Source organism: Temnothorax longispinosus, chromosome 8 (genome assembly GCF_030848805.1).
Source record: "Temnothorax longispinosus isolate EJ_2023e chromosome 8, Tlon_JGU_v1, whole genome shotgun sequence".
Lineage (NCBI taxonomy): Eukaryota > Metazoa > Arthropoda > Insecta > Hymenoptera > Formicidae > Temnothorax > Temnothorax longispinosus.
The window spans coordinates 19,428,669-19,443,040 of record NC_092365.1 but is presented as its reverse complement, the minus strand read 5'-3'; the positions used below and the strand labels follow the sequence as shown (position 1 = coordinate 19,443,040).

Genomic DNA, 14,372 nt, shown 5'->3' with positions numbered 1-14,372 from the left:
ATCTAATTATGCAATCTGGTTCATGCAATCCAGTGTTCGCAAATATCTCAAACCGAGTTTTTCCGACTGCAATTTATATTATAGTTATCACAATAATATCTTATTGTAGAGGTTTTACTTACAAATATATTTCTTTGATATGTGTATTATCTGTTAATTGCTCCTATTGATATACCTATATTAAGATACATATTAAAGATTGTGTTATCCTTACAAGACAGTCTTCGATATCTAGTTCAACCATATTCGACTTTATCACTCCGGAAGGTAGATATGCTGCCTACGCATAATTTATTCTCGCCTCTTCAATGGGCACACGACACATAGAAATACTTTTTCCACGTCTGACGCTACGCGCAAATATACGAACAACTTTTATGCGAAGCATGGACATCCATCATTCACGCTATATACGCGAACTATAAGAAGGCCTTTTGTATGTACCTGCGAGCGTATTCTCATCATGATCAACGTATCACCCTTCGATCGTCATTAATGTCATACTTGTCAGGCACGTCAAAGTATTCCTTTCGTCATTCGTCAGTCGCTACGTGTATTTTATGTTTGCCGAATATGTATGTATTTTGTGTCAGAGAGAATTTAACGAAATGTCTCTTTTGACGTGCCGAATTCATTTCATATTTACGAGCTGTCGATCACAATCGATTAAGAGCGGGATTTAACTTTCAGAGTAGTAACATGTCAAATTTAACGTAATGACAACTCCAGAAAAAGAGGAGCTCGAAATGTATGAAACATGTTTCTCACGCGAGATCGATTCGAAACGCTAATATGCACGTTTCAACAAGCATAAATATAGTATGCTGAAAATCTGATTAACATATAAAATGGATATTTTGTGAGTTTATTTATTTAACCCGTCGTCCCTTTGACAGCGCGATGTTAAGATAAAATATTAAAATTGATTGCGCAAAATACTTTAGCGAAAAATATATTGATTAACCTCTGAGCGAATAAAAATTGTACGAAAGACAAAAATTTACGATATGTAATCGTGATGTACCGATATTTTAATGTTGCAGACTCGTGCTTATACACATGTGAAAATATTAATAAAAAGTTAATATATTGGAATATCGTACAGTCGATAATATTAAATGGAAGGATCCCAATATGTGTAAACCGCCTATGTAAAAAGGCAGAAGTTGTAAACGTGCGAGCAAGATGAACATTCCGTAATATTTGTAAAGTGCGGCGAAGTATAAAAAATGAGGGTCGCGTACAGATGCACTAATATCGTGAGTTATAAACAATACAAACGATCGATCATTACAAGTACTGCCGACTTCATGCTATGGTTTAACGTTCGTAACAACTTTCTACTTATCAGAGCTATTTTAGAGAAACGTAATATTAGTGACCACTCGGCTATATTAACTTTAATAGCGGCTGCCTAATATTTCTTCAAATCTGATGGCGTTTATTAATAACGGATCATTCATCAACAATAAATTGTTACGTCAATCAATAGCACTGGAAGACAAAATTTCTTTAAATTTAATGACAGGAGTAAAGTAACTTTTGTAAGTACACAACCAGTTAAAAAATGTTGCAATCTGGCTTAATTATTCGTATGATAGATATCGTTGAAACGCGAAACGTGATTACGATCGAACAATATTTGTATATTAGGTATATCGTGAACTTGACTCTGATGCCAACATGGTAATCACATCTGCGTCTCAAACTAGGCGCTCCTAAAATCCCACGGCCTCGCAAATTACCAGACGCGGCATCGCGCAGGAATCCCGACGGGCTTATTAAATCTAATCAGGCCAATTTTGTGCGCGTCTTATTCCCTCGCGAGACGTTGTCGGCGTTCGTTCCGTCTGTACGCCGATCTCTTTGCTGGATTAACACGTCGCGATTACACTTACGGCGCATTAAAATCAACTAGCGTGTCGCGTGGAGAGCCCTTCTTCAGATGCGGTGAGCTTATTTCTCTCAGGCTGAAATTGAGAACGGTACTTAATTTTCCTGTACTGATTAACGGCGGAGTTAATAAGGATGGAGATGCTGGTAAAATACATCTGAAAAGGAGCGGTAATATTGAAATCAGAGAAACTTTTAAACATATCGTTCTCCATTTAAAAGTCATTTATATATAACTGCTAAGATTACTAATTAAAAAATTTAATACTAGTGAGACATCTATTCCGATTATTTATTGGCAAATTTATTAATAAGAAACGATTTTTGTTTTAACAGAAATATAAAGTAACGTGAAGCAATAAAACATAAGTTATCCTCGAAATTATGACGAATCTGTATAGCAATGCATTTGGTCGTTGAATATGCGATAGAATCGCAATAGATTGGAATGGAGCGAATACAAATCGAAATAGCGCGGTCGATTAAAATCCCACGTGGCGCCGTAAAACATCCATATTCGCCAATAAAAGTCAGTGGATGCAAGTCAATGTTCTTGCAACGGACAGAATGAAGCGATTCGAAAGATTTACTGCCACTAAATATCGTTAGTCCTCGAAACCGGCAGAAAACTTTCGCGTTATTTCGCATGAAAAGTTTCACGTTACTCCGCGAGTATAAATTACAATCCATTAAGGATCGCACGTATCACGTGTTGCACAATATCGGCCGAAAATGTAGAAAAAGGAGCAAGAGTAATCGCACGTTGTTTGGAAGCATGTCCCGGATAAAAGGCTCACCGGGTCTTATTCGCAACAGCCGCGCAAAGGCTTAGATCGATCGCTCGTTGAAGCGAGCGCTCATGAGCCGCGATTTGCATTGAGTCGCGCTCTGAGCGACCTGCATTATTCCGACGCGTATATATACACATACGTGTGACATGTTTCATTTACATGATGTGTCACGCCGGCGACACGTCGGCTGCTGCGGAATTACGCGTGCCCTCCGCGTACAACAACTGTGTGGCATATCATAAATCTTTTATGACTTCCAAATGTCATTCGCGGAATTCATTATCTCGCGACGCGTCCCGCAGCATCCTCGCGGTCGTATTATATTTAAGAAAATGCGCACCGCGCCATTAATTCGTTCGACGCGATTCGATACGTACTATACATATATCGGTTTCGCTCGCGCAGCTTCACCGCAACAATCAATCAGTTGGAAATTATGACCGGAAATGTAACGAGCGATATCCCGGCCAAAGTTTGCAATATTATTTTTACCTTTTACCGATCTAAATGCCAAATTCCAATTTGCGGAAGCTCAAAACTTCTATACGTCATTCATGAATTTATCGAAGGGCTCCGCCTCTCGGCGGACATCCAATGATTCTTCTTGACACGCGCGAGCTCCCAATGGATTCTCACTGCGTTCCTACGACGAAGATCTAAATTTCGCCGAAGCAGACAGTGATTTATATCAGCGGAATCGCTCGAACAGATCTCTCGCAGCGAGCGAAATGGTCGCGCGCACGTCCGCCGAGAACGTATCCGAAACGTAAACGTTTGTATGGAGGGAATCTCACGCCGTCGACTGTATATTATGCAGATACCTGGGCAGGAATTATTGCCTGATACCGCGCGAGCAAGACTGGCACGTTGTATATTATTCCATGCGTGGTCTGTTTGATGGTAAATGATGGCCCTGCGAGTTACCGCGTCGCGCGCGCTTTCGTGCGTTGTTGCGCGATGCAACAGTCCGCGCACGTTACATCGGCGCGAGATATGCTATACCTTCGCCTATCTGACGCCGAATCCTCGCCGACAGATTCAGATTTCCAGCGGTCGCTAAATTATAGAGAAGCGAAGTTTCAAATTCAAACGAACATAGATTCTGTATTTTATCGTAGCTTGAAAATTTAGTCAGGGAAAGAAACGTATGACTGTCTTTCTACCTTCAAGTGGCATCGGTTGTTCCAGTTTCGAGGTATTGAATTCATCCCGCAAATTGATTCCCGAAGGCGAGCTTTTCTCGTTCGTCGTCGACCGCCGCCGTCTCGTCGTCTTCGTCTTCGTCTTCGTCGTCGTCGTCGTCGGTGCGTTGTCGTCGTGTGCGTTAGCGGACTTTTCGTAAGCATAAATCTTTCATGAGAGCGTTCAGAAGCGGGCGTGTCTCGCGCGTGGAGAGAAACTTTGAAATATATCTTCGTCGATTTTACGGAAACGCAAGGAAATGCGTTTATCCGAGGCTTGTATAAAAATTCGCAAATCCCCCGGATTCGTCGGACACGATATCGATTGGGGTACGCGCAATTACGACATGTGCATGCATATATTACAACGTTGCAAGCGCGAGCGTACCCAACTTTTTCTTGCATTTATCGACAAAACTCGCTACTGACGACAAAAAACGTACATACATGTTAAATCCTCAACGGCGCGCGCATAAAAATTCACAGTTTGTATTCGCGAAAAGACAGGATTAAGTGGTTACACGTTTAATGAATGACAAGTTATTGCGCAAAAATGGACGAGATTCGTCCGCTGGGTTAATTAACACCGTTCCGCGTGCGCGGTGCAGTAAAAAGATGATCTTTCTCTCTTTTTTTCTCTCGTTCTTTCTCTCTCTTCTTCTTTTTACTCTCAAACGCAACGAGAATTTCCTACGTAATCATCATTTATGTCGACAGGAGTAGAAAAAGCTAGACAGGGAGGTCGTGAAATAATTCAGCCAGCGCCGTTTACCTGTTTCGATTCTCTGCTTGACACGGTCAGTTTTCGAGGCCGCTACGCTGCAAAATTGCAACACGCGGCATTGTATACAGTAGTTAAGAGCCGACGTATACGTGCCCCATCACGGCTAACGTAGTACATAGCAATTAAAATTCTCGATTATAGCGTTTGTCGAGCTTTATGATCTTGTACATATTTTCATATACATGTATATCAAAGCGCAATGCTTATTCCCTGTGACGTTCAGCATTTCTAAGTTACTATTTGCTGAAATTAAATTTTAATTTATGTCTACTTATAATATCTTACACTGTGCTACTACTGCCGTATAGCACAGTGAAAGTCGGTAGGTTTTAATTGTGAAAGACAAGCTCATTGCGAGTACGGCTTTAAACCAACTACGCCGGTTCGCTATATCGCGAATCGCAGGTATAGTTCGCGCAAATCCCGCAGCGGCTAAATTAGATTAACCCGTTGCAACCAGACTCTGTCGAATTGTCCTATTCGCGCGCACCAATTCATACACCTCCTGCCCGAGAGCCATATTGTCGAACGGTTCTCGATTCTGCGTTATCGCTATACTTTTATGAGTTTCCATGTGACAATTCGATGGATCGACATTTTCGAAAAAGCTTTCGATCTCACGCGTTTTCGACAAATCTGATGGTCGAAAAGCATAGCCGTGTAGTTGCTGAAACATGTTCCATTCCGTGGGTCAAATGAAAGAATCTGAAGCTTTTAAACTTTCTCTACTTTCTCTAATTTCTCCAGAAAATCTAGCTAATTAAAGTATGCTATAACTTTTATTCTTTGTCAATAATCATTTTAAGTAATTTAATTGAAGCTAAATAACATTGTTTTTATAACCGATGCTGTTAATATATGGAATAATGGAAGCATGATCATATATAAATAATATTCGATAGCAAACTTGAAACTTTCTATAGTGGATACTCCATATATAATAATATAATAACGTATTCCTAATCAATTGAAGATATTTGGTGATCGCGTAATTAATGATATAAGTTTCTAAAATTTATTTTTAAACTTTAACGCGGAAAATATTAAACACAAACAATCCAGCCCGACTGTGACTGCATTTCGATATTTACTGTCAGTACTGAAAATCTATAGTATGTACGTAACGTAAAATATAAAAAAAAATAGATTTTCAGTATTGACAGTGAATATCAGAATGCATGGCAGCCTGTGTATTGGCACATTTTCTATTTACTTGATTGTTATCATATAACGGTCACGTCTTACTCATTATGATTTTCAAAGTTTATTGGAACATTTAATTGGTCTGCACCAAATTACGCAACCTGTCAGGAAACATTACGGATTGAGTTTCACATGGAATAAAATCAGTCTAACCACGTAATACGCGGAGAACAACTTTTAAACACGTCCGTCAGGATGTTGCTACGTTTTAATTAATTCTGAAGTACGTGGATACAGTTTTGTGAGACTACTTCAAAGAACATTTCGTTACCTAAAGCTGCGTATCAAAACGATACCCATACTCTTTTGACAAACGTATATCCAGATGAAATTGTATTTTAATTAATGCAAAGCGTAATAATATTCACTTTACTCATTTTACATGATTTCCTTTATTTATATAGAGTCAAGAAAAAACGTATGACTTTTGATACAATGTGCATATTAAAAAGAAAATAACGTGGAAGTTCTCTATTTTATTTTCTCTTTTTATTTTAATAAAAAATCCTGTTTACTGATAGCATAACGCAAAAACGCTTGGTTAGGCTTAATAGTTATTGATTTTACTGTGATTTCCATTTGTTTAACGCAACGTAACGCGACGATTGAAATATCGTAGTAGCCTATAAAAGCCTTATGCCAGCCACACGCTAGCATCCGAACGATACTGTCTGCATTCGCAAAATTTCAGGCCATATATTTTTTCAAGCGGAGCTTTTATCACGACCGTTTTCGGACGCATCGTGCGTCGTGTTATCGGCTGCTCGTGCAACGCCGCTAAACTTTAATTGACGTGGACGCGCCGAGTATTAAACCGCGTGGACGTCAATCACAAAGGACGCGTTGCCCCGTTGCAGCATCGCCGACACGAACTGGCGGGCAATAAGCGGTTATGTAGTTGACCGTACCATTGCAAGAGTGTCGCCGACCTCGTGTACATCCCTCTGATCGCATTGGTATTCACAAAGTGGCACGAACAAGCCTTAACGCGTTTACGGCCGTCCAAGTTTGATACCTTGCGCTATAATTTACGCTCAAGCCTCAAGCGCGATTACGTTCGTCGCAATTAATAATTGCACGTTGCGTAATCAAATTCCTTTCGATATTGCGCGCGCCAGGGGTGAACAATTTCACCAGTGATATCAAGTTTTGAATACACTGACAACAAACGCAATTTCACAAGCAATATTATTATATTATCTTGACTATTCGCGCTGTAACAAGACAACTTTGTTTGGGGAACTTTGTCGTTCATCGAATTCGAGATTGCCGAGTATGTTTACTCGCGAAATACGAGTCATTGGAAGGGATTTTCGCACGTGCGGTACTTATCAAGAGAGATCCACGAAATGGATATCAATTCGATATCAGCTATCTGTCAACGGATTACATATGACAGATTACATATGACCATACGTTATAAAATATTTATGTCCACAGGCAGTTGCTCCCCAACACGCTTCGTGGAAACTTTAACGACATCGTTGCGTGCCAGTAACGATGTAACGAAATATAGATTTACGATAAGCAAACAATAAAAAAACAATATTTAGTGATTTTCTGTATTGTAAATTCGACATTGTATCTTGTTTCTTTTTTTTTCGCTAACCAGACAGTCTATATTTGTATAATAACGCTTTAAAATATCTTTATCTTTATCATCATTTACGTCGTGACTATATCAGAAATAATTGGAAAATTTAATTTCTTATCGTATCATAATATTATTTCTATTATACATTTCAATTTTCTGGTTTAAGTTGATCAACAATTCTTTTTCATGAACAAAGCACAAATTCCTCCTTTGTATCTCGCTTCGTATTTGGATTAATGTATGACGAAAGTTAATCAGACTTGTCAGATTAATGGTAACAATTCGTCACTTGCGATCCGTTACACCAAGTTGCAGTTATATGGGCTGTACAATTGGTTATTTAGCAGCATAAGTGAGCGATATTTGCGGATAGATGAATTTGCGCCCGGTAATACGGTAGTCATTGAGTTACTTCGTAATATATCAATGTGTCAACAGCCTTCAGTTATTAAGTTCGTACTTGCAACTGTGTATTAACTCTGAAGTTCTATAGAGAAATTACGCATTAATTAAATTAATTTCAAGCTAATTGATGTATGTGAAATATTATTAACATTGAGCTTAATTATGGTTTTTTTAGTCCTGTTGTTTTAAATTTTATTCGTAATCTTGAGTATGGTAGAAAAAGGAGAAAAAGTTTTTTTTTATGATTTAATATTAAGTATAATTAAGGAAAAATGGAATTAAAAATGTTTCTCTCGAGTGCAATAAGAGAATTGCTTCAAACAAAATCAATTTAGGTAGCATTGTCCAAACTTAAACGTCATAGACGATTAAGGGTAACGATCGAATTGTGCGTAGCGGCGTATCAATCCCTTTTGCTATTAACCCGCAAAGCTTCATTACGGCTTCAGTGACCTGAATTCCTAGACAGCGCGATCGCAATTGAACATGCACCGACGAGTGATTAACTAACGTGTCGGTTCCACGATGTCGCGAACTCGGTCGGCTTGACGATATTTGCTATTTATTTCCGGCCAGACCTTGATGGCGTTTAATTGTACGGCCCGCCGTCTGCCATATCCCATGAATACGCGTCAAGGAATGAGCTATCAAAGTTAGAACGGTCTACCGCTGCGACGTGGAGAGACCTTTGACATTCCGGTGTGGAGCCGGCTCATTACAGTCCCTGTATCGAGGAGCAACGTACCGTATTACAGGTTCCATTACTGAAACAGTTTAGATCACGCGGTCCTACCGACATTCGCAAAGACTGATCCATTGACAAGCTTTGCTAATCTTGATAACCGATATCGGCAAGGATACGATCTCATGTAATAAACGCACGCAGAAAATACTCTAACGAAGCTGAAATTCAAAATATCCAAAATTATGCGGCAATAAATGGCGAAAAAGTTATTATAAAAAAAGGGTTTGTGTGTGTGTGTGTGTTACGTACATTTTATAAAATTTAGATTCTTAAGATTATAAAATTTTGAAGCAATCGTTGACATAACGATAGTTGTATAATTTTACACTAAAAGCAATCTACTAACAAATTAAAACTTCAATTTTTGTGAAATCACATTATTTAGTTGTAGATTTGCCTACATGGACTTTTTTGGCGCGTCATGTATCTTGCAAGAGTAACTCTTATCATAACCGAATATATAATGCCTTTGCGAAACGACGAGCAAAACAAATGTATAACGAATAAATTATTTTGTTAGGATCCATCGATAAATTTCTTTTAGGAAAGTTCGTTAATTGCAAGCTCGCGTGAGAATCGTTTAAGTTTCGGCACTTGACGCTGACGAGTTTGCATAACGCTTAATATAAATGGAAAACCGGAGAAGTTTGTGCTCTCGATGCGTTGTCGTGATGCATAATTCATAATAATGCTGAACGGCCGCGATCGACATTTCTTCTTGAATAAACTTAATCGAAATTTTAGTGATATACAATTTTCGATAGATTGATTGTGTTCTAAATACTAAGTACTATAAAGGATTGATAGTATTTACTAATTAATCTTTAGTACTCATTTGCGATTTGTCATGTATCATATCTTCACATTTTTTTAAATAAAATCGCGTAATTTAAGTTGCAAATCTATAATTTATTGGAAAAATGTCTGTATATATCTCGTCAATCTATATTTAGAATATATTTTTAGAAAACATATAATTTTTGATATTTTTACCTGTCTCTTAATTCGTTCGAAAAGCTTCGCGATAGTGTGTTGTCACATGTAGACGCATGTATGCAATATGCGAACATATTAAAACCATTGTTTCGACCGACTATTGATTAGTAATAGCTTCCACGAGAGAGGGAGACAGTTAACTCGTCTCTAGAGCTCTCATTTGTCTGCATGAAAAACCAATTTTGCGAATTGATTTTACGTTGCCAAACAATACATAGAAGCGTTTATTCGACAGTTTTTCATTTAAACCCGAATATTTTATTCGGCTATTTTACACAGTTTTTTGTAGATAATTTCTTGCTACCACGTCTCATATAAATATCATCACGCTCCATTTCAAGAAAAAAAATTCTCAACATATTTACGATTAAATAGAGAAGATGCCATCTTCGGATTAGATCTTGGCAGCCTAATAATAAGATTTTTGTGTGAATTTTGTGATCGAATTGATAAAGATATCACGGAGCAAAGTTCAGGTTCGAATCCTGACAGGAATGATATTTCTCGCAATAAATTCTTTATAGCAATTTAAAAAGGATGTTTATTATCATCAAAAAGATAAATTGATTATTGATTTAAATATGTAGATTTACCATTCCAAGAAAGAACTGTGTTTCAAGACTAACAAATAATCGGCGCGCAGATTATTGAGTTCGAAAAAGTACATAAAATTCAAACAAAAATATCATTATTAGACTAAAATCCAGCCTGATTGAAGATGGCATCTTTTCTATTTAATTTTTAGACTTATATTGGTCCAGTTTCACTTATTATATTTAAAATTCTTGGACGATATCTCGTAACTGATGTGCCAAAATTTATTTTTCGTGAAGGCAAAAATAATGAAACGGACGATGTAGATTTTCTTCTTGTCACATGCTTCCGCGATTTTATTTTCCGAGAATTTTCGACGATGACAGTATTGCTTATTGAGCAAGATCCAGCGAAATGCGGAATGGAATGCTGACACGGTGCTTGCAAGTGGCTTTTTCGATGCTAGTGCATTTTGCTGTATTTCACTTGGACGTTAACGATTTTCCAACGAAAACAAGATAATACTGGCTTCACGACAAAACAATCCTTACTTTTCTTGACTAATTAAGTCGTTTCCGACAGAACACATTGCGACAATGGTTCACGTTTTAAACAATAAAATCTCTCCCTTTCTCTCTTTCTATTGTGTTGCCAAAAACTTTGTATAAAATATAAAAAGCACATACATACGCATATATCCATTAAGTAAAAACTGATACAATTATTAAATAAAAGTAAAGAGAAAGAAATGGCATATCAATTCAATCGGCCTGGTCTGTGTATAAATCCTATTTTAGACATTAGCAAGTAAAAAAGTTTAAAAATAGCTGTTACTTAATATCTCTATTTTTATACTTTTTTGTGATATTCTTAAATCATTATTATGGTTAGAAGATATATCTGCAAAAAGATATATTTTATATTCAATATTGAAACAAAAATATGCAAGAACATCATTAAATCAGTATATTTACCAGTTGCATATCAATTTTTTTTATGAAAAATGGTTATAATCAAGCATGATTAGCGAAATAAATAATTGCTTAATATCGGGATCGCGTTAACAAATAAAATATGTAACAAAAAGTTATCAGTTTATTCTAATCGATGACGATAAATTATTAACGATACTGCAATAAATTAAAAATATTTTTTCTGTGTCACGTGGTATATTATCCTTCAAAATAAGCGAACGTAATCAGCTATCCTACCGTGACAAATTAATTAATTGTACAACACATGATGAATAATAGATCAATGTGAATGATCGATGAGCGTAAAATTAAACTGATTAAACCGATTCAATTATTTGCGGTCTCGTAAATCGGAATATATAAAACAGTAATGCGGAATGTATAAAACAGATTCGTATATGTTTCATGTACGCTTTCATCGAATCATCTTAGAAGAGACGATATTCAGATACTGCTTGCAATGTTACACGTAATTTACCATTATTACGGTGCCGGTCTAACGACGTAAAATATGAGTGCGAATTACCACGGAGAATTAAGACGAGAGGGGGAAAATTAAGGCAGCACCCGCATAACCAACTGTTCCTCCCGTTAATTGGCGAATACGTTATCGAAGATATATGATACAAGCCTAAATTAGTTACGGCTAATGTATCTAGTTCATGAAAAAGCAGATATTTCACGGAGAAAGTAGGAAAAAAGGAAATTATAGAAAATAATGCCCGATAAAGTTAAGCTGATTAAATAATTTTATGTCAATGAGGATTTCAATATAATGTAACGTCCAACGAAATAATCCGTTAGCCTGTAATTTCGATATTATAATAGCAATTTGAATTTCAAAGAGTGGAACGTAAAAAATATCTTACATATACATGAATACTCACCGTTAAATTTTGTCCAATCGCACACCGTGTTCGTCAATGCCGGCGAGAAGCCCTTCGTGTGTGCCCCCGTCGATTAATTAATCACGTTCTCGTTATATATACATTTACACTGAATTCCGCTAATATTTTATCAATTAGTATCTATCCAGTATGATCCATTATGCGCTTTTAATAATCCTTTTGCTTCTCCCGAAGTTGTTCACCATGAGCTAATACTTCCAATCGTGAACAGCACGTTCCAGTCTTGCGTAATTATATCCAGATTAACAGCGTCACGATTCGTATACGATTTTAAAATATCGACTTTAATTCTCTCATTAGCTCCGTGTTCATCATTATTATTTACTAATTATTTTTTGCAGCGGTTTACTTTACAAAATTAATTTAAATTTTTGTAAAAATTTGACATAAAATTTTGCTGGCCGATCCGACAATTATTTAAGGGTGTTTTTAAATTAAATCGCATTTTTAGTAATAACGATTCCAGAAATGTAATTAAATACCGATTTGCGAACAAATACGAGTTGGACTAAGGCGAGGTAGACATATTTGATTGTCACTGCTCGTTTGTTTCCAAGATCGGAATTCTGATAGTAGAACGCGAACGGGCGAACTTTCACCCATGCTAAGTTCCTGCGTTTATAATTGCTGTAAGAGAGCTTCCGATCATTATTATTATCCCCACGAATCGAGTCTTGAATGCAATGTGCGGCTAGTAATTTCCATTGAAACTGTGAAACGGACGAGGAGAGGAACATTGGAAGTTGACAAAATTCCGTCACATGTGATATATAAGATCAATGGATTATTTCACAAATAACATATTTAATTTCTCAGTCTAATATTTTTATAATTATTGATATTAAAAGTCAGAAATTATAGATATCTCATTGTCTCATATTTTTAATTAATTTTATGATACTCATATTTTAACCGTGAAATCATGAGAAATCGAGACTATAGCGAAACACATTAGAGAAACGAGTAGATGATAAAAGTTGAAAATGCTGCATTTTATATTTAATCGATAACTGTTGCCAAACTTTTCAATCATTATTATCGCACGTCGCAAATCGAGTTTCTAACGCAATTTAAGCGGGAAGTTACGCGAGAAGTTGGCGGACAGAAAACGAAAGGGAGCGGAAGAGAGTTGGCTGAGAGGGTTCGTGGGCATGAGACATGGTGTGAGGGAAGGGTTTGCGGAAGAGATGCGTCGTATCTTAAATTTACTTCGAGCACCTCGCCGCTGTTTTTCCGATAATGGCGAACGCACGATCGGACGTCGCCACGCCGGCGTTTCTTTGGCGCGGATTGCACAGTGTCGGAAATTATGTTTGCATAATTTTCAATCTCGCGATAGAAACCACCGACGTATTGACGAGAACTCGTGACGCGGCCACGTACCGGAGTATCGCATCGATCCGCACGATTATCGCGAATAATTGAAAATGCAGTTGCTCGTTCATCGGCCGATAACGAAAATCGCTGATTCGATCAACGGACTCATTTCGAAGGTAAGCGGATTTAATCCTACTAATTGTCACTCACATCTAACACATTTCTCCGTCATTTCCCGTAGGAACGACGGATTGATCGCGCGATTATTTGGGCTCGTCGCCGCGACTGCTCCGAATTGTACCGCCCGCAGCTTTACATGAATGGAGACTTTGATTTCCTTGGAAACTTGTCGCGCACAGACGGGGGAGTCTTCCCGTCGCCCTCGATGACGACACGACGAGTAGTCGGCGAGCCCTCGATCTCACCACCCCTTAAGCACGGATCGGGGGAGCGAAGGGCATCGCGTCGCGAATTGCACTGACACTCGCAGATTCTCCGTTTCCCGCAGAAGCTTCCAACACGAACCCTCTCCCTACCCCAGCGCTAGCTCTTACCCTCTTTCAACCCCCCTCCCCCGCGGGCCGTGGCTTTTAGCGCAAGCGCTTGTGCTTTTCCGCGGACTGCGTCCTATCCTAATTCACATCAGCGTAAGCACGGGGTCCTGTCCAGTTCGTGCAGGACACTCGAGAATATCTCTCTTTGTCGCATAATCTTGCGATTATGAGTGGCAGAGATTCTTTATTTTTTTACGTATAAAGCGGTTCTCTAGACGTTCATATTTCATGAACGTTGCGAAGACAGTTCTGTTCGAGATCTTTGATAAATAAAATATTTATGATGATACATATTTGATTCCGTTTATAATAGTCCTGACGCGTATGTATATTTCAATCTCGCATCTATAAGAAAATAATTACGTCTGAAGTATTTCTAGAACTAGAATAATAATTCTGAATTAATAATTTTTCTGAAGTAAAAGAAATTCTAAAATAGTAGTTTGTGTCCTTACAGATAAATCAGTAAGGATAAAAATACCAATACCTGGAC

The 14,372-nt window shown here is 37.7% G+C and overlaps 1 protein-coding gene across 3 annotated transcripts in view; it reads right to left on the bottom strand.

Moving 5' to 3' along the window:
• The window catches only part of LOC139817491 (uncharacterized), a 221,300-nt gene extending 207,511 nt beyond the window's left edge, over positions 1–13,789 (bottom strand). The window contains exons 1-2 of one of the 3 annotated variants that reach the window (XM_071785628.1): positions 13,536–13,789; positions 11,988–12,230 (exon numbers count right to left, since the gene is read on the bottom strand). The gene's annotated coding sequence lies outside the window, so the exon portion shown is untranslated. The other 2 variants (XM_071785627.1, XM_071785629.1) reach the window with 2 other exon arrangements.
• Positions 13,790–14,372: the final 583 nt, after the last annotated feature.